Source organism: Natrix helvetica, assembly GCF_964273705.1.
Source record: "Natrix helvetica genome assembly, chromosome: 3".
NCBI classification, from domain to species: domain Eukaryota; kingdom Metazoa; phylum Chordata; class Lepidosauria; order Squamata; family Natricidae; genus Natrix; species Natrix helvetica.
In genome coordinates this window covers 66,607,377-66,628,087 of record NC_138549.1, presented here as the reverse complement: position 1 = coordinate 66,628,087, position 20,711 = coordinate 66,607,377, and the positions used below count along the sequence as shown (strand labels likewise).

The following is a 20,711-nucleotide window of genomic DNA, read 5'->3' as shown; positions in this document are numbered from 1 at the left end:
GATAGCAAATAAGGATGGTGAGTTTCATGGTTTCATCTACCCAGTCTTATTATGCTTCATATTTAAACCAGACGTGTACTCAACCGCTCTTCAAATAAAGGATTGCCCTATGTAAAACAGGACACATGACCATCCTATACTTTATCAACCATATTAACAAGGTACAGAGGAATAAATGATCTGTAAATGATTAAACAGATCCAGCTGGAGATTAGAAAAATTGGATGGATGATTTTTGTCTCCATAGATATTCCAACCTTCTTAACCTTTATTATAGCTTTGGTACATATATACAATACATTAAGGATTTATTTCCACACTTGATTGAAATCAGTGCTAAAAATCTGCATAAATAATACATGTCTAACAAATCAAAAACATTTGTTCTTGGGAAACCAGAGACAAGATAAAACCCAGTACTGCTTAAGTTCAGTTTTACAATACCAAACATATATGTTAGAGAAACTCTGCAGTTTCCTAGAATGGGTGTAATCTTTGTATTTTTCTGACATGCCGTGCATAAATTAAAGATGGCTCTTCAATGATTATAAATAAAAATAGACAGGACTGCCAATTTTTTGTTTATGTGAGGCCAAGACTGGAGAGTCAAGGATGTGAAGTGCTGGATGAGATGCAGTTGGGGTCAAAAGGCTGCTAAGTGGGTAAAGCCTGGCAGAAGGTACCATTTTGCTGAATTTTGACTACTATCCTGCTTGCATGACCAGGTTCAGGCTTATTAGTCAGACCAATAAAATATAATCTGGTTGTGCACCCTGTCCCTACATGAGTTGTCTGTCTGCAGGAGAAATAGGTAGGGTATACAGCTACAAAGAGCTGTGAGTTCATGCCTCTTTCTATCTGTCTATAGTCCCAAATAATGTAGAAAATGTAGTAAAGCCTGACAGGGGAGATTTCCCAGTAAAAGCAATGCGCATAAATTCTAATATATATGTCTGAAGAAAAGATTGATTTCTGAAGAAGCAAACCACACAGCAGATATGGTGTAATATTTCAAGAGATGTTTATGCATCAGAGGATTCTTTCTATTCCTTCCCCCTCTTTTCCCTCCTTTTTCAGGGAAAGGAGGAATTTTGGAATGGCAGGAGACCGACTCACAGTAAATATGAAGAATTTGTTGCCTTTTTATGCCCCTACAAATCCTCTGGATGGCCAGAAAGGCATCTCAGAAGCTTTTGTACTGAAATCCCAATGAAACAGAAGCACTGATTGGCTTATTAACTGAGGAGTATTCTATTGCTGAAAAAAGATTCTAGTTCTCAAGAGGACTGAAAGTGGAATCATTACCCCCAACCTTCCTTTGGCTGGCTGAAATAAAAAGCAGGGTCCCAGGGACAGAACAGAACAACAGGATTTGAAATCAGGTTTGAGCTGTGGCGGTAAGAGAGAACATTCTCCTGAGGTTAGCAGGCTGTCTTAAAGAGTGTGTTCTTTCTCAGTTCTTCTCTGTCTTCCAAGTCCTATCATTAATTTCTTCCCCTAAGATGGCTGCCTAATAAAAGCCAGGCCTTTTGTGCATTTTCAACATCTACTCTATAGGCTTGCTTATAGATTAATGCAAGGTTTTGCAGTACATAAAAAGCTACAAGAGAGATAGAGAATAGACTAAAGAAAGAATTGTATTTACAATGTGAAATTATGCCGATATGATTCAATTCCTAAAACAGTTGTCTCCAGCTGCAAATGTGGGCCTATTGGAAAGTGGCCTTTTTCAAAAACATATTAAATACACTTCACCACCAGATCATGCTTTCTACCTCACATGTAATTTTCTGACCACTAGTTAATTTTCATTGATAAGAAAAACAGGGAGCAAGCATGGGGATCAAAACCACACCAAAATCTCTGGACCTCAATTGTCCATCAGCATTACCGGAACGGTTTGGGATTTTTTTTTTGTCTCGGTCTTAATGAAAATAAGGAAGATTGGGGGATTGCAACTATGAAGACAAAAATAACGGCTACACACAAACACACATGCTGAATTTTTTAAAAAGTGCTGCTTATCCCCTTCCGTAATGTTGGCATCTGAGCTTTGAAGAAAAAGAACGTCCATTAATGCCAATTGCCTGCCTTTTTTCTCACCAAAATTTGATTGCTCTATGTATGAGAGGAATGTTAAATCTGACTGACTGTGAGGAAATTTTCTCTTTTCCAAATATTTGATTCTCCCTCCCTAACACACCTCTCTCCCTCAAGGATAGATTTTTGAGAGCACCCTCTTTGTGTGCTCTGACACACATATCAACTAAAATATGAGGAACGGTTGCAGGAACTGGGTATGTCTAGTTTAATGAAAAGAAGGACTAGGGGAGACATGATAGCAGTGTTCCAATATCTCAGGGGTTGCGACAAAGGAGAGGGAGTCAAACTATTCTCCAAGGCACCTGAGGGTAGAAAAGAAGCAATGGGTGGAAACTAATCAAGGAGAGAAGCAACTTAGAACTGAGGAGAAATTTCCTGACAGTTAGAACAATTAATCACTGGAACAGCTTGCCTCCAGAAGTTGTGAATGCCCCAACACTGGAAGTCTTTAAGAAGATGTTGGATAGCCATCTGTCTGAAACGGTATAAGGTTTCCTGCCTAGGCAGGGGGTTGGACTAGAAGATCTCCAAGGGTCCTTCCAACTCTGCTATTGTATTGTATTGTATTGTAAAAGAACTTGTCTTTTCTGTCTGACGCTCCAGTTTGGAAAGTTGCATGGGCTGCCTGCTAGAAAACCTATGCGGAATTTAATATCTGCAAGATAACTCAAGTATTTCATTTCAGTTTAATTTATTAATCTAATCCAAAAAACATGCAATAAAATGCCATTGAAAAGTTTGAAATAAAAAAATTTGAAAGACAAGAAATTCCTGGATATGAATATGCAGTAGAAAAAAAAACATTTTAAAGTGAAGATATACAGCTTATTCCAGATGAAATCAGCTCATTATCACATGTTATTACAGAGGTTATGAAGGTTGCCTCTGAAGTGCTGAATGCAGGCTATAATGCACAGGGCTTTTTAAGGACATTTGCACTATTCTTCATCATATTCGCCTTTTCTTCTTGGTTTCATGATAATCCCTGAACCTCTTGCCTTTCTTTTCAGTGAATTTTCAGTGAATTTTCTGACCACTTTATGTATATCTGAGATTCCTCTCTAAACCAGCCTTATAAAAAAATGAGAGAAAGGCATTTCTAATATAAATGAATTCTCTATCTTATTGCTGTAATTCAATTTCTCAAGCTGAGCAATTGCCAAGCAATTTAAGTCACAAAGAATGAAAGAAAAACCCAAATAATAAAATAGGGGGAAGGCAGAAATTTTAGTCATTGTGACCCTCCAAATGAGACTCCAATTCATTATGAAGTAAATTGAGCCTCCTGTCCTCCTGAATTTCTGCATTAATTAAACTTTTCTCTCAACTTTCCTGTAAGGAATCATCCCATTTTATTTTCATTACAATTTTAAATGATCTAGTCTGAGAATAACTACCTTCCTATAACCTTAAATCAAGATTCTTTGGTTAAATTGTGGTTTTTGATAACCTGTACTATCCTGATTTGCTTATATTGCTGGGCCATTATGGATGGATTCACTCACCAGACTATGCCAAAACCAAGCTTTTTAAAGGTTTAACATCAGTTTTGAAACTAATCATTTAGTGCCACAGGTTCACTGTAATGCATAGGCATCTATACCTCCAACCTGCAAGACAAGATTGATTTTGCATAATATCTTTCTTTCTCTGTAAAATGGTTGTTACTTGGTTGAACCCATGTGTAATGATCTCATATACAAATGTCATGACATACGAGCTTGTATAAGGATATAAGTATGTAAAGAACTTCCATGATAGCATCATTGTGCATGTATTTCATTTCAGTACCATTTATTATTATGACTATTATTCCAAATGCTCATTTTTAAAATCCTGGTTAACAGTGCAACATTATGTAAGGCTAGTTACAGTTTGACAAAGGAACAACATAAACTTCAGCTTTCAGATGATAATATATACAGTACGTATTAAACAAAATCCCAATATAGAAGTTGGTTGTTTTAAAGCAGAATGCCTGTTGCATTAACTAAAAGAGTTCAGGAATCTGAAAAAGCTTCTAAACAGAGCAAGTGGCAATGAAAGTTAATATATCCTATGGCAAAGTAAAATCCTGACTTTTTGCCATTTTTCTTTCTTTATAAATAAATAAATTGTTTTTTAAACATGGCCATTTCACTTTTTCTCATAAAACTTTTTTTTATTTCAAAAACAAGATATTACATTTAAAACAAACAACTACAAAGACAATAAAAAGAAAAATTACAGACAAGGCAAAAGAAAAAAAATGTGCACAACATATACAGAATCAACATTAAACATTGAACATATATTGTCCAACCTCGTTGAATACTTTTTGCCATTTTTTCCAAAAATGACAAGATTTTACAGAGATCTCTATAAGATTCAAAGAGCTTGCAAAATGGCATTAAAAATTCTAATTGATCATTCAGTATCTCAAGATGCCCTATTTATTCACTATCCATATAATTCTTGGATTGCTATTTAGGATATTTATGAAATGGATATATATAATTATTGTCTGAGCATGTCTTAGGGTTAAGGTTAACAGTTAGTAACAATTTAGCACTAGTAACAAAGTTTGCGTCCGCTGCTCGTCTTCTCGGTAGGCTCCTTTTAGGAGCACAGGGGGCCTTGGAGGGGCTCCCTGCCGTAGGGCGGCTTGTTGGGGCCCCCTGGATCGGCGGCAGCTGCAGGGGGGTCTCCAACTTCGTCCCAGGAGCCGGGGAGCATGGGGGGTGCACAGCAGCGCACCTTCGCCGAGCAGAGCCTGGAAGGAAATAACTAATTGGATGTTACAGCTGAAATGCGGTGAGGTGGGAAGTTTCCCTCAATCTCCTTTTTAACTAATCAATTTATGAACAGCAGCTTTTACAAACTCTGATTTCAATCTTGCGAAGTGTTAAGACTGGAGGGGGGGTTTCCCCCCCTCAGAAAAGCAGCATTCGGAATATCCCTCTCTCTCGGAGGAGAGAGAGTGAGTTAAAAGTTACTTTCTCTTCCTCTAAGTAATGGGAGAATGACTTTTTGCTACAATTGCAAAAGATGACTGCTGAGTTGATTCTTTTAAACTATTTTGTGGAAACTTTGGACATGTTGCTTTCTGATCTCCTGTGAAGGCGGAGCCAAGATGGCCAACTTCCTCCTTCTTCCTTGTTCTTATGAATGAAGTTTCCCTTTTGAAAGAATTTCTGGCTTCGTATTATATCACACCCTAGAGACCTCCAGGAGCATCTCCTTTCACGTATCTCCCTTGGATTTGGAGCATTTGATTCATATTACTTGGCTTGGAGCTGTATAGGAAGACTAATGTTCTCTTCTGGGCTTGCTTGCCTCACGAACTCTCCCGGTTGTGTTTTTCCACAGATGCCATTTCTTTTGTATAGACTTATAGCTATCTCTGAGCTTAATATGGGTCCTAAAAAACCATTGCCTGGTAAGGCATCTTCGGCCCCGACATCCTCTACGTCCAGCCCGATTACTCAACAGACACATTTGGCTTCATTTCTACAACCTAAAACAACTGAAGAGAGTTCAAAGGATTTATCTGTTGCTCAAATGTTTCAAACTATTATAAAGGGACAAGACGAACTGAAAAAACAACTGGCAGATTTAAATGATCAGCTCAGAGAAACGCAACAAGCAACACAAAATAAACAGAGAATAGGTGTGCTGGAGGAGGGCACGACTGGGCTGAGGGAGGAGGTTAAGACAATTCAGAAGGGGAATATAGAATTTGAAAATCACATGATAAAGGTGGAGTTTGAAAGAATGTCTTTTTTTCTTAGATTTCAAAACTTGCCAGAAACAGAGAATGAAGATCTCAAGGAGATCATGACCACAATTTTAGCAGAATACATTAAAAGAGATAAACAACAGCTATGGTGGGATATTGATTTGATTTATAGGATCAACTCAGCATACGCTAGAACACACAACGTTCCAAGGGAAATACATGTTAAATTTCTTAGAAAGACTACAAGAGATGAGGTCTTGGGAGCTCAAAGGGTGGGACCATTAAAATATAAAGACAAAGAAATAACCATTCTTAAACAAATTCCGAAGAAAGTAAGAGATAAGAGGAAGAAATATTCCTCTTTAGCAAAGAAATTATATAATAAAGGAATTTGGTTTAGATGGTTATTGCCAAAAGGAATGCTGATTTTCTGGGAGGGCAGCAGAATTAGAATCAATACAGTTGCGGAGGCAGAGGCCTTCATTAAAAAACATAGTGCCCTCCTAGACAAAACAGGGGACAGTACACAAGATATGAAGGAGGGAGGGGCCGTGGCTCTGCCAGCAGACAGTGGGGAGGATGCAACAGTGAAAAGACTCAGGTCACAAAAATGAGGTTGAAACATTATTGCAATTGTTGTTATAATGTAATTGTTGGAAGTGATATAAAAGATGATTGAATATATTGATGATATAATGTAAAACCAAAAACTGCTAATGTTTATTTAAATCTTGATGTTCTTTTTTTTTCTTCTCTGTAAAAGTTGTGAGATTTGGGGGGATTTCCACCTTTCGCATGATGTAGCTGTCAAAATTTTCTATACCTATTTACCCTTTTCCTATAAATATTTGTAAAAACCAATAAAATTTTCTAAAAAAAAAAAAAGTTGGTAACAATTTCTGAACTAACCAAAATCAATTTCCACCATTCCACCCGAAATTTAAAGGAAACAGGTAGCTAGTGTGTCATGTCTCTTCATTTTCATACAAGCTGTGAGTTTTTGTGGTCAATGTGTCCCCATTCACTCACCTCAATCTGAGCCATTGCTACAAGGAGAACTTCCTTGGCTACAAAGAGCCATTCTTTCTGTTTAAAAACTACTATGAACTGTGAAGCCAAAAGAATAGCACATCAGCATTTTTGCAGCCAAAGATCATAGCCAAGTTTAATCCAGATTCTAGGCTGTTTAACTAATTGCAAGTCCCTGAAACCATTTCTGTAGTCTTTATTAGCCCAGAGCAAAGAAGGCAAAGGTTAGTCTGAATTCCTTCTCCTTTTGCTTCACAGAAGACCAGGCTATTGCTTAGGGATGTATTGTTGTATTTACCTTTTATACTAAAGCTGGTGGAAGCAGATAAAAGGGAGAGAGAATAAGTTTCTCTTGAATTCATGAGCTAGGAGATGTGGCGAAGCAAGATTTTCTGCTAATGCTCAGCAAGAATAAATTTAGAACTGTTAGGGTTGAGTTCCAGATCAGCTGAGTTGGAAATAAATTGTCTCATTCACCAATATTGTCTATATTATGAGTATGAACAAATCAGGAACTGCTTTCAAACTGGCACAGAATCCTCCTATGGAGGTGTCCTTACCTCCAATACCATTTCTATCAATAAAGAGATAACAACATGTAAAACTATTCAGACTTTATTTTTCTTTCTTTAAAACTTGGTTGTTCCACATGACAGCAAATAAATCAACCAAACTATAAAATCCATTCCCCTCCAATGACGAGCAAAACAAGAAAATAAAGCAAGGCTTCAGTGAAAAATCTATATGCCCGCATTGACTTTCTAAGTACAATTATCTGTCCTGAGAAATCTTGATGATCTATTCTCCTAATCTTTCCATCAAGCAATTATGTAATTTATTTTAACTATAACAGTAATACAGTTAGTGAAATTACATCTTGTGATCAGATTAAAATCTAATGCTTTAATGCAACAAATATTTCCACTTAATGTTTATAATATGAAACGTTTACTTTATCTTTACAATACAGTACTTTATTAGAAGAAGCTGCTTTTGAGTTTGTCTGTTAAGAATAGATCATTATTCAACTCAGTAGGATTAGATTTGTATTGCTATTTAATTGCTCAGTTACAAACTAGTGCCACTGGATAAAGAACTAAATTCTGGAGCCTCGAGTCGTGTTCTCAATCTTGTTTTTCAAAGCCAAATTACTTCTTCAGTTTCTGGCCCTGATATTTAATGAAGCACTGTGGAATCCCTTGAAAGCTGCTTCTTTCTAGAGTTTTCAGTACAAGTGAAAAATTCCTTGCTCAGGGAGTTGCAGGTGTTAAATTTTTAACAGAAGGTTTTGCTTAAAATTTAGGAGGTTTGTGACAATTCCTTGGGAGATTTATGACAATTCCCTTTGAAACTCCTATACTTGGTTTTGTTTTTTTAAAAAAATAGACTTTTGTTCAGAATTGGACTGAAAAATAAATATGAAGCATTAGAATTCTAAATATGCCATCGATTGGCCATAAACTGGCCAACATTCTCAAAAATGATTAGTGATTTCAAAAGAGTCTTAATCAGGCACTTAATATATCACTAATATTAGAACATCCTGTATACCTTGCTTCTGAAATTTCAAAATGCCTCACTGTCCTTCAGAATGTCAGATGGTAACAAAACAAAGGTTCCCGAATGGAAGTATAAGTTGGTAGGGACTCTTTCATGGGTGCTTAGGGCATGGAATATGCAATTGTTATTCTGTTGTTGGGGAAAACATCAACTCCATTCCATGGAAGACTTTTGAAATGACACTGCATTGTTCCAGCATCAAAGATTGTGATAATCTGCCATTGGGAAATGGATTCCTTCTGACCAACAGTCTCAGCAGTGGCATATGTATCACTATATAAGCACTACATAAAATATGGTTTCAGTTCACAAAAATGTATTAGATAATGCCTTCCAAACATCTTCTCCAAATTAGGGCCTGCCCTTTGATGAGCTAGCTAGGAATGGTGGGAAATGTAGTCCTGAACAGCTGGGGAATACTGTATACAGGGCAGTCCAACTCCCAGCCCGCAGGCCAGATGCGTCATGCACTGGCCACACCCACACCCTGTTTAGCAAAGGGGGGAGAGAAAGTGACACCACCATGACAAAGTGAGTTTGACACCCCTAGTACAGTACTACAGAAAGCTGCTCAGTGACATCATTTGAGATAAATGGTATAAGTATCCTTTCCCCAAATCCTACTCTAATTTATGAGCAAGTTTAAATAATTAAATAAATTGTAAGGTGCATGTAAAGAAGTCCAACATAAATTACAATAAAGTTCATAAGATGAAATGTCTCAAAAATCAGAGGAGTGTTAAAGAGGAAGCTGAAAGGGAAAATCAGCAACATCATATCTCAAAGTATGCTTGGAGATCACTCAAGACAAAAACAATACATTATAATTTAGGAAAAACACCTTCAAATCCAAGAAGCTATCAGCAAGGTAATGAACTGTGTGAAAAAAGCTGTTGCTTAAATATATCAGAAACAGCATACCAACTATGGATCTGTGGACTTAAATAAGAAAAAAAAATTTTTTTCTTTAAGAAAAAAGCTAAACAAATTGAGAGAAAGTAACTGTCTCTTTACAATATAAAATATAGATACATTTCTGTGTTGATTCTTCTACCATTTTTAAAATAAATGATCACATCTGTTTTACAAACACCACAGACCTGCTTCTTATTTCCAACAAATCTATTAGCCTTTTTCTTTGCAGTATACACAGAGAGTTATATGTTCTGCACTTGCTTTCAGCGGCCACAGATTTGATTAGGTTACTAGCTAATGGACCTACTCTTTTAACCCTAAGTCAAACACAGTTGAAACATCCAAGAAGATGACTTTGTGGGAAGAGCCTCCCACTCCAAACACACTCCCTCCCCCACTGCCCAAGAGACAACAGATTATGTTAGCTCTCTTTCCACTTCTTTCTACTCAAACAATATTTTTACTGGGCTGGGTGGAATTTGTGTGGGAACAAAATCAGAAAGAGAAGTGGGGAGAGATGTCCAAATTAAGCTTTGAGTTCCATTCAGTCCACCAATATATCTGTCTATCTGGTGCTTTAGAAGGAAATGGGGCAGGATTTTGAGATGAGACCATGCCAAATTGTCTTTAGTGTAAAAATATCTTACGAATTCACTGTTACTCTTCCTTCCAAATGCAGTGATATAACTTCTATTAAAAATCTGGAACATAGGAATTTTTGCTCATGCTGTATTAATAGTTATTTGGATAGCATCAAGATATTTAATATATTACTGTATATTGGTTTCATGTTCTTCATGTAATTTGATTTTCAGCATTAAAGAAATAAAATAAGTGTCATTAAACATTTTAAAATGTGCTTTTATATTGTAGAAATGAAACTAATTACATCTGCCAAACGCTGGTCCCTATTTTAAAATGATAAACATCGTATCTTTTTCTTTGATCATGTCAACCACACTTTTGAGATACATTGGGTTTTTTGCATACTAAATACGTTTCACAGGGATTTTTCTTGTTTTCAGCCTTTTACTATCAAAGATCATATGCACTTTGCTTGCAATATATTTATTGCACTGATGGATCGTATGATGGACCAAAGTACTGAAACACACTAAGGAAGTGATGGGGAAACTTTTCAGCACCGAGTGCCAAAAAGGGAGCAAGCACACGTGTGCTGTCTGGGCCACAACCCGGAAAAGGAGCTGCTCAGGTGGCATGTGCGCACCGGAAAATGAGCTTCTGGTTTCCAGTGCAAACATGAGCGCCAGCAAGCTAGTCTGCCAGTTACTGGCGTGCATGCATACATGATGATCAGCTGGCTGGTGCACATACTCACACCAGAAAATGGAAGACCATCTTCCAGTTTCCGGCTCTGCCACACACACAAAGGCCAGCTGATCATCACGTGCACATGTGCACCAGAAACCTGGAAGAGGAACGGGCGATGCACGGCATGCCAGGCAACATGGCTCTACGTGCCACTTTGGACATGCATGCCATAGGTTTGCCATCACAGCACTAAGACCATCTTTTGGTTTAGAATCCTGCTCATCCTTCCTTAGGTTGGTAGAAGGTTCTGCTGTTCTAAATTCATCCAGGTTGTTGCCTGCAGCTGGGTTTTGTAACAACTGTTGTGTCTCTAGGAGCTAAGTGTCAAACTGAAAGGAGTTAGCAATATATCCCCACACCTCACTTTTCCTTCTATCAGCACTGAGAGGTAGGCCAGGTCAAGAAATAAATTCTCCAAAGACTATTTCAACATTTTATTGCTACCACGTGTAATAAGAGAATCTTGAACATCTGATCTAGATTCTTTCTCCCCACTTCTTACATCAAAGAAAACCAAGGTGGAACACAATCTTGAGTTTCTTTGTCACTCACTCCTCCTCCAGTGCTATGTTAATGTTTAACTAATGTCTGTTTAATTCTTTCTTCAAGGCTATCTCTGTTCTCCTTTACATGTCCCCTCTGGTACTGTCAATTTTTCCCTCTAGGCTGAAAAATATACAGATCTAAATATCACAACAAGAAAAGGTAGGGCTGCTATACACACTTCAACATCATTTCAATTTTGCACATATCTGCCTTTCTCATTCTACCTGTGAATTGTGACTCTTGACTTCTCTCACCTCTATCTTGCTTTTAGTGTCTTGTGACATTTTATTCAGGGCAGCTTTATTTTAGTGAAAGGCGATAATAATTAAGCTCTTGAAGGTGACACAAAAACTTTTGAAATTTTGGAAATATTCTTTTCTTTCTGGTTTCCTCAATTCAGGCTGAATGTTTTATGTCCAACCAAAGCTCCAAAGCTCCATTTTTGGGTTCCAGGCACTCAGTATTCATCATTTTCAAGGCTTTTGACCAACTGACGGTTAGTAGCTTCTGAATTAGCAAATGATTTTAAAAAGAATAAGTATTTCTTTGTAACAATGTGGTAACAAGGCCATATAAATAGGTAATGAAAAAATGAGGAGGAAGGAAGGGAAAAGAAATATAATACCCTAGTAAAATAGACAGTGGAGAAACAGAAATCAAAATATACATGTTATAATTTGTCTATATGCTTTCCAGATAGAAATTGGGGATTTTGTCTGTGATTTGCACCTTCTTCCACCCACCTTTTTCTTGGTCTTTTTGTTTATCCTGCCCATGCAATTAAACAGACTCCTAATGATGGGTGAAGGCACCAATGGGTCACTCATCAATTTAGGAAGAGGTTCAAAAATTTCAGGAGAGAACAAACTTATGGTTAAATTTGGCAAGAAGATATACCCAATCAGGTTGCTGGGAAGTAAAAAAAAATCCCCCCTGGAAAGTAGATACTGGTATGAACTCATTCATTTGTACTCCCCATTAGATAGTGCAGTTTTCTCTTAGTGTTCTGCAGATCCTGGCAAAAGAAGACTGCAAGTTATGCTCATTGCCTTATTTGGGGGACCTCCTCATGTACTTGATGAGGAATATGGTGACAGTGCCATAATTAATGCAGAATTCAGCTCTATAAATGTTTTATTTCCCTTAGTTGAGACTGCGTAGGTTTCCCAAGATGTCAGTGAGTTATGCAGCTCTTCCCCATAAGTGGCAATGAAAACTTTATAGCATCACTGACATTGCAGATTTTGTTTATGCCACCAATTTTAGTTTCCCTTTTTAAAAGAAAAGAAAATCCAATAATGGCTTCTCCTTGAAGTGCATTAGTTACCATAGAAACAGTGATGTCGCTCAAATGGGCAGAACTTGAACATCACCCAAAAGTACGGCTTGAAGGAAATGATAGTTCTCCTTGAGCTGGAGCCAAAGTCCGCAATGACTTGTCCTAGTCAGTGACAGGAAGTTGTTGTGTACATAACAGGAAGTAGAGCATTTTAATGACAACATTAATACCTTGCAAGTTAGAAATTGCAGTATGGAACGCAGGAAAATTATGGCTACCTGATTTAATTATTAGATTGATTTATTTACCCTAAGATTTAAATTTATTTATTTATTTATAGCAATTTAGCATTCATATAGTACTTTAAATGTTAAAACTTTTATAGACATTATAACATGACTCTTTTACATTTCTGTATGGTCCTTACCACTATGGAGGTGGGGATGGCAATGTTCATGCTGTAATCTCTACCAACAGCATGTTACTTGAAGTATGTACAAACAATAAATAATAGCAATAAATTAAATAATAAAATCAATCCATTTGTATTGATACACAGTAATTAAACAACATGCCTGAAACAATTTGGACACATCAAGCAAGGTGCAACATAGTGTCTACATAACACTGATCAGACTGTCTCCTATCATTGAAGAATTTCTTTCTGGGCAGGTGGTTAAAAGAGGACTAAGTCAATTATTACGGGTTTTACCTTATCTGAGATTGGTAGATTTTCACTGAGAAATCCAAAAGTTATATTTATCTTAATTTGTACACATATATTCTTTTATTTTGCCTTTTTATAATGTAAAATAAAATTATGTGAAGTATTATATTACAGAATATTTAATACCAGAATAAATCAAATAAGGGAAATATAAACACCTTCTTGGAAAAAAAGCATTTATTTTATCCCATTGGTTCTTCAAATATGCTTTCCCTAGTTTTTTTTACCTCCCTTTTCCTTGTTCTTTCAAGACATAAGTTTCAAGTCACAGTAAAACAGAAAGCCAGACAAATCTTGAATGCCAATTTTCCCAGCAACGTGGCCTTGATGGAGTAGGTTTTCTCAATTCTGATAAGCATGTCATGAGTAAAAAAGTAAGGTCAAATATCCCTCCCTAACCATATCTGAGGACAAATTTGTTTATAATACAGAATGCTATGGAGGCTGAAGGTTTTGTTTTCCAACAGATCAGAATGAAGAGGAACTTGTCAGGAATAGACAATCCATGAGTGCTGCATAATACTAAGCTTTTGCTATTTAAGATGATGTGTCACTCTGATTGATGATAGGATTTATAGAAGGCCAATAAAATGGCAAACTATAAAATAAAAACCATATTAGTACTGCAAAAGGAAAGAAAGAGGAGGAGAAGTCATAGTGTGATCTAAAACCTAGAAATGCCTGAAATGATGTTTCCTTTGGCAAGACTTATAGACAGTGGGAAAAACCCCAATAAAACTTTGACTGCAATAATTGCATCCTGGAGTCTGCTTCTTCTGCAGAACTGAGAGAGCTTCTGGGAAGTATATCCAGGTGACCAATGAAACTCTGAGACAATGCCATATTTTAAAAGTTATTAGCAACCCTTAAAGCTGGAGTATAGTAACAGAAAAGCAATGTTGCCTGGGCATGCTGTGCTTCCTGCAATCCATTTCTGCCCATTTCCAATATAGATGACAAGAATATATTTTCAAATTTCATCTGGCTAATTAATCATAATCGCTGACTTGTATAAAGTCCCAGCATCCTTCAATAGCATTTTGCTTATGTAAAGAAAACACACTAATAACAATAGCAACACAATTCATATTGTCACTGATAGAGTATCCTGGCTAAATTCAGTTTTAGGATTCATACATGAAACAAAGATAGGTTATAGGGCAATGATACTCTTAATTTATTATCCTAGTTTCATCCAAGTCAGTCCAGTTATGCTTCTGTAAGTGTTCCATTATGCAGAGGTCCATAATTCAAACAAAAATGTGTCACCTCTGTCTGGAAGATCAAAGTATAGAAGCAATTAAAAGACTGTTGGGTTAAAGCAGATTGATTGTGACTGATCCTCTCCTAAAAATATCAAATACTTCCTGAGAATTACTTTCCTTACTTAAATGTGGTACTTTTAACATACCGTACTTTAGGTTTCGATGCATGAAGCTGAGGATTTAAATAGCAGCTCTATTACACTTGGGAAAAGTAATAGCTGGCATTGCAAAGATATTGGGTGGGGTGGGGAATCCCTCTGTGCCCTAGAAGAGGAGGTTAGCTAAATGAACACTTATTAACAATGAGAGACAGAATTCCGTGATTAATTGCTAAATGCAAGAATAAGCAGCAAGCCAAAGCAATCTCCATCTTAAAATATGGGCACATAAAGACCTCTAATCCACAACTCAGCCAAATGTTGGTCTAGAAAGTCCTTCCTTTCAACGATATAGCACACTTATTTTAATCTGAGGTGGATTCACAATGGGAATAGTGATTCTTCTCTCTGCCAACCATGCACAATCTTAATGTTGATGGCCACTGAAACCATGATTGTAGTCAATAATTTAACAGGACAAAAAGAATAATCAGTAAATCTATTGCACATTCTAGAATCTAGACACACTGCACAGGGGAAAATCTGGGGCAGATTGTCCAGGAGAGGCTCAAGGGGACTTGTATGTCTTATATAAACACACAACAAGAAAACCTTAAGTTGAAATGTAATATATTGAAATGATTAAGCACTACTACTACCAAATTTAAGGTTCAAATTATTTTAAAGGGCTTTTCCTTTGCCCTGGTTATCTGTCAGTCATCCCAGGGCTTTCATCTAGATTCTAGAACCGTGGAACAGCATTGGCTGTCACCCACAATACAATCTCCATATATTCTTATTTCTGTAAGAAAAAGTGTCAGAGTCCTCTTGACAAGTTTCAGAAAAGTTCCAGAATGTCAAGCTAAGCTATTTCTTGCTGTTTCATTACTATAACTTGAAAACATATTCAACAAATGACCTTTTCTAAACCAAGACACTGTATCTTACCACAGTCCCCACACAGTAACCTTCTTTTTATAGTGATCATGAACAACTTAATATTGATTTCAAAGGAGGCTTGTTTGTTTGCATAATATTAATACCATAATATATAGGCAGCCTTCCTACTTGTGGCATTGACTTGCCTCTGAAGGAACTATAGATAACTTAAAATGCTGAATAGATTTAGCACACTGGATTTCCCTGCCTTTCCCCAAACAGACCAGAGAGTCTCTCTTTGCTTTTTGCTTCAGCAAGAAACCAAATGCGGTACAGAGATTCAACTACTTTTTCCCCCTTTATTTCTCTCCTTACGCAGATACTTAAATTCCCCCTACTAAGGTGATGAGCATGCAGAATCAATAGGATTTAGGGGAGTGTGCAAAGTATTGGGCTACTTATTTAATAATCTTGAGATTTCATGCAGTTCCAAGAAACTGCTTACCACATCACCTGGGCACAGTCTACCAATATACGGATTGCACTTTTTTTCTACCAGTAGAAACCCTCTGCATATGTTAAAGTCTATTATACTTTAAGAACAGTAGAACCAAGAAGATCTTATATTGAGGGTATGAAAACACAGTGAGGTGGGAAGTAGAAGACAATGAGATGAGAAGGATGTCTAGGAGAAAAGCTGTGACATGGCCTTTGGCTCTGTTACAATGGGGCATAAATTATGCTTGAACAAATGAAAAATGTGCCGGGAAAAAGGTTCCAGTTTTTAGAACTGGTGGTTCAACGCCATGCTTGGGCAAATATCCCTTCCTGCCCTTATCATGCCCTCTGCCTTTATACAGAAGTGATGAATTCTAGAGAAATTGAACCAAAACAGGCTATAGAGAATTTAAAGAGATGAAATACTATTGGCAACAGAATGTACAAGTACAGAATTCTATTTGGGAGGAAAGTGATATGTAAATAAATCCTCTATTAATATTATTAATGATAACCCCCCAAAATAATCAACTCTGAAATATTTTTACTCTAAATGAAAATGTAGGTTAATGAGGGATCACAGTCAAGGAAAGTTCATGAGTAAACATGAATGGAAAATAAAAATTTTTTGGACATAGCTGACTATTCAGCTGGCTTTTAACGTATCTGTATGTTTTGCTGTTTTAAAACTCTTTCCCTCCCAGTCTCCCTGTGAAAGAGTTCTTCAAATGCATTTTTATCTAAATAAGACAAAATGTTCAGACAAGTCCCTATAAAGTAAGAAGGACATATAAATATAAGATTTCAGGGTATATGATAGAGATAACAAGTGACATTTCAAATAATTAGATTAGCCAAGGATACAAACAAAACAGTTACAGTTTAATAAACTCTGAGGAAAAGTCTGTGAAATAATATACATTGCAATATGCTCAAGTGTGACAAACGTAACCATTATAAATTATATATATATAAAATGTGAGTTTATCCACAATTAAGTACCCCACACCTCATCCAACCTTCAGTTGAAAGAATCATTTCACAAATTTCATATTTTTGTAAGATGTCATTGCAAACTAATTGCAGATTCAAACACCGCAATATATCAGAACATAAAAATATAATGTATTCAAAATATTTTTAAAAACACATGATTATTGTATCCAATCAATGCATATACAGTGCAATCCTACTTAGACATAAACACAAAAAGTTTGTCACTAGGTAAGTAAATATTGGGTTGTTTCAGAATTAATTGCACCATATCAGTAACAAATAATAGATGATGAGTGTTTTCATTGTGGATTGTCACCTGTCTCATTTTGCATGTATTTATGCTTTGAAAGGAAAAAAAATAGGGAATCTAATCTTTTTTCAGACTTAGTTGCACCTGGCCATTGACTTAAAGACAAGGGATATTTGCCAACAAGTGTCTGGGGCAGCACAAAAGAGCAGCTAAATCTAGGTCAAAACCTCATTTTGATTAAATTTAAATGTAAATAAAATACAACGTAGTTAATAATAACTACCCTCAGGTAATTAATAAGTCTTTTCTATCAATGCTAATGAGATTCAGTTTGTGTAGTAATTAAAGGGACCAGTAGTATATATCAAGTCATTTGTAAGATTATTTGTCAGGAATATGTCATGTGTTAAATATTATGAGATATAAAAGTAGTCACCATCTTTAAGCAAAGAAATGTGTTTATTATGTTTTCATTATATTAACAATAGCACAGGCAATAATAATTGTATTTCTATACCATTTTTAGGAGGACTTTTCTTGAGTCCAAGAGTAGTTTCTTAACTTTGTGATATTTTTCCCCTCAGGCATATCAACCCATATTGAAATCTGTTCCTTGTCCTTTTTTTAAACTTTCTAGCCAGAATTGTGGAGAAAAGCAGAACTGATCAGACAACATTCACTAGAGATTATAAACAAGCTCAGGAAAACATTTATGCCAGTCTCCATCATTTGATTTGAAGGATAGGTCCAGGAAAACCATCAAAGCATATTTGAAGCTTTTATGGGCTTCAAATATTGTCCGCCTAGGAAACCTCCCAACAGACTCAGCCTCAGATTAATTAGAGGGGGTTGGAGGGAAAAGACTGAGAATTTTCCACAGAGGCTGTAAAACCCAAACAAATGTTAATTAATTTAAAGGAGAAAAGTACTACAGGAAAAACCACAGGATCCATTTGATATGGTGTAAATTTACACTGACTTTATCAAAAATACCTAATTACAAGTGAGTTAAGTACTGATCTCTTCAGTGTTCTTCCTTCTGATTTTTTTAAATATTATTGTCCTAAATTAGATAACTGAGATATAAATGGTTTCATCTGCTCATTTTGTTTTTAAAAGTTCCTTTCCTACAATAAAATAATATTTGTTCCAATACAACACAATTCTTTTTTCCAAGATACTATTTTGCTAAATGAGAATAAATGCATGAAGTTAATCTTAAATTGATCTACAAACTGCACCACTGAATCATGCCTCCAATTCAAAACCCAGTAAGCTAAGCTTAAGAACCTGATCCCCAATAGACCCAAATTAATTATGTTATTCTTAAAGATATATAAAATGGAAATGAAGCAAATTCATTGTCCAGTATTCAGAAAGTATTTAGACACTTATATAAGGAGTAAGCTGTGTGTTAAGATTCTGATACCATAGATCAACTTATAACTCATCACAAATTGTTGATATACAATCAGTGTGTGATCTCTTTCATTAGAGTTCAGCATGACTTCTCTAGGACAGAAGCTGCATGCTTTTCAAATCATTTTGGGTTTGATGCCTCTAGTGTTACCAGAGGGCAAGATTTATATTTTGATTTGTCCTTCTAGACTTTGGTCTAGAGAACCAAAAAAAAAACCAACTCTAGAGTAATCTCTTCTTGATTTGTTGGCTACCCTTAGGCTCTGCAGTAGATTATTTGTTGAATTTCAGGACAGACTTTGTTGCAATAGAAGGAGAAGAGGGGATTGGGAGGCAGTAATTATTATTATTATCATTTCATCATCTCATCTGTTTCATAGTCTGTTTTGGCTGGTTCTCTTCTCCAAAAGAGACTAAAACTTCAGATAAAAAACAAGCTTGTTTTAAAAAACCACAAGTCAAAAGGAAAGGTAAAGATAGCTAAATTCAGGAAGAGTGCTCATTCGAGGCCTGCAAGAGAACCCGGCCATTAAACCCATTAAACCTTAGAGGAGAGAAGAAAGTGCGGCTCTCTCATCTAGGAAAGCGAAGGATCACGGTCCTCTTAGGCCGCACTGGGCCCAAAACACCTCGGAGACCAAAGCAGGAGAGGGGGAGGGAGAGCACCGAAGGCCTCGTCGTTGTTCCCTTCGAATTTTTGGGGCGCTTCTGAAACGGGGGGCGGAATTACCTCGTTTCGAGACCCGCCCCCTGCCCCTCTCAGCACAGCGAGTTTAGCGCTCTTTTTCCCCGTGAGGTAAAAGGCTTCTCCGTCTTTCACGCGCTCTTAACGCTTGCCCCAATAGCCACCTACCCGGCCTCTAACAGAGTTGAACGCTTCCTTCAGCCTCGCGGGACTCGCTAGAAGGGAAGGCCGGCCTCTCCTCCGAGAGACGCGGAATAGTTTCCCCGGAGGCGGAGGAGGGTGGCGGGCTGCCTCTTCCCTTTCCATCTCTCTCTCTCTCTCTCCCTCTCTCTTTCTCTCGGTCGCGAAGCGCAAATATATTTGAATTCATTTGCATTTTACGGAATTCCATGCCTGCCCCGCCTGTCAGAAGTGAAGGCGAACAGGGTTTCCACATCCCACGGCGGCTCCTTTCCTCTCCGGATTTTCCTTAGGCGAGCCCAGTTTCATTACGAATCCCACTAGGGGAAAACAGGCCTGCCACAGCCAGCCTCCACAGCAGCAGAAAAGCAGCAGGGAGGTTTCGGCGGCTTCTTGACTGGCCTCCCATCGGGCGAAACGAAGGGTTTGCCGTCCCCTCCGGCCCGCTGTTGAAGAAACAGGGCGGCTTCTCGGTTGCGCTTCCCTTCAAAGTTGCTCTCCTTCCACGGGGTTCCACGGGCTTTCTCTCCTAGGGCCTCCCCTATAAGCGATCAGCAGCTCAAGAAGGTTCGTGAGCCGCTCGAACCTCCCGAGGAAACCTTCGCCATCCTGACCCTTAGAAGTGAATTGGTCTACTCGCCTCCTGGAGGTCGCCCGCCGCTGTTCTGTCCCAGAGAAGGCTAGGCTGGGAAGGAGGGAGCGAGGCCTCCGCGCTTTTTCTACCGGGGCCAAAACAGAAATTGAACAAAATGAATTGGCGAGAGTCCTTCGTCTGCAAGAGAGAATTAAGTTCGCCAGCTAAAGGCCTTAAAGAAGGAACGATCCCTGGTTACGGGTCGAGCCTCCGAGACCGTTGCCTTCCTTCCAACACCCGTCCGGGTCAGCATCACCTGCAGAGGACAGGGACTCGTCTGGGCGCAAGCAAAGATCCCAAATGGTCGAGATTCTTGGGGAGATGAAAGGCTGTTTCGTTGTTTTTGGGAGAGGCCTCACAACCTCTTTGACACACCGAGCAATAATTGAATTCCATATATCTATTCCTCCTTCCCCCGCAAATATGACTTTCAAAAAGAATGTGTTTTTAATAGTAATGTTTATGCTTCCAAACTATAGTTTTGAAAATGCAAGGGTTGTTTTTTTTATTTGTTTTGGTCTCGATAATTCAATTCGAGTGATTATCTTTTTTCTTTCTGTAGCTTCTCCCAAACAAAAGGTGAGAAAGATGAAGGTTA

General features: G+C 37.5%; 1 protein-coding gene across 1 annotated transcript in view; it reads right to left on the bottom strand.

Moving 5' to 3' along the window:
* LHX4 (LIM homeobox 4) overlaps nt 1-19,863 on the bottom strand; it is a 51,319-nt gene extending 31,456 nt beyond the window's left edge. The window contains exon 1 of the mRNA XM_081945983.1: nt 19,468-19,863. The gene's annotated coding sequence lies outside the window, so the exon portion shown is untranslated. The remainder of the gene's footprint in view (nt 1-19,467) is intronic.
* Between the last annotated feature and the right edge of the window lie 848 nt (nt 19,864-20,711).